Consider the following 369-nt stretch of genomic DNA (forward strand, 5'->3'; position numbering starts at 1 on the left):
GAGGAGATTTCTGTCACCACCAAGGAGGGCCTACAGCCGCAACCTAGATCTCTGCACAGATTCTGTCAAGACTGGGCCCTGACAGTAAATCTCAGTAAGGCACCAAAATATGTTTGCCAAAAAGGTCATCGCCAGGACCACAATTCCACTAGACACCGTGCCCTAGCAGCACACAAAAAACTATATCCATACCTCGGGCTAAAAACATAGCACACAGGTAGCTTCCACAGAGCTGTGAACGATCTGAGAGACAAGGCAAGAACGGGCATTCTCAATGCCATTCCAAAGGAACATAAATTCTCAAACACAATACCAATTAGATCTGGCAAAAATACTTGAATCAGTCATCAGAGCCCATTGCCCTTCTAT

This window comes from Salvelinus sp. IW2-2015, linkage group LG1 (genome assembly GCF_002910315.2).
Source record: "Salvelinus sp. IW2-2015 linkage group LG1, ASM291031v2, whole genome shotgun sequence".
Taxonomy (NCBI): domain Eukaryota; kingdom Metazoa; phylum Chordata; class Actinopteri; order Salmoniformes; family Salmonidae; genus Salvelinus; species Salvelinus sp. IW2-2015.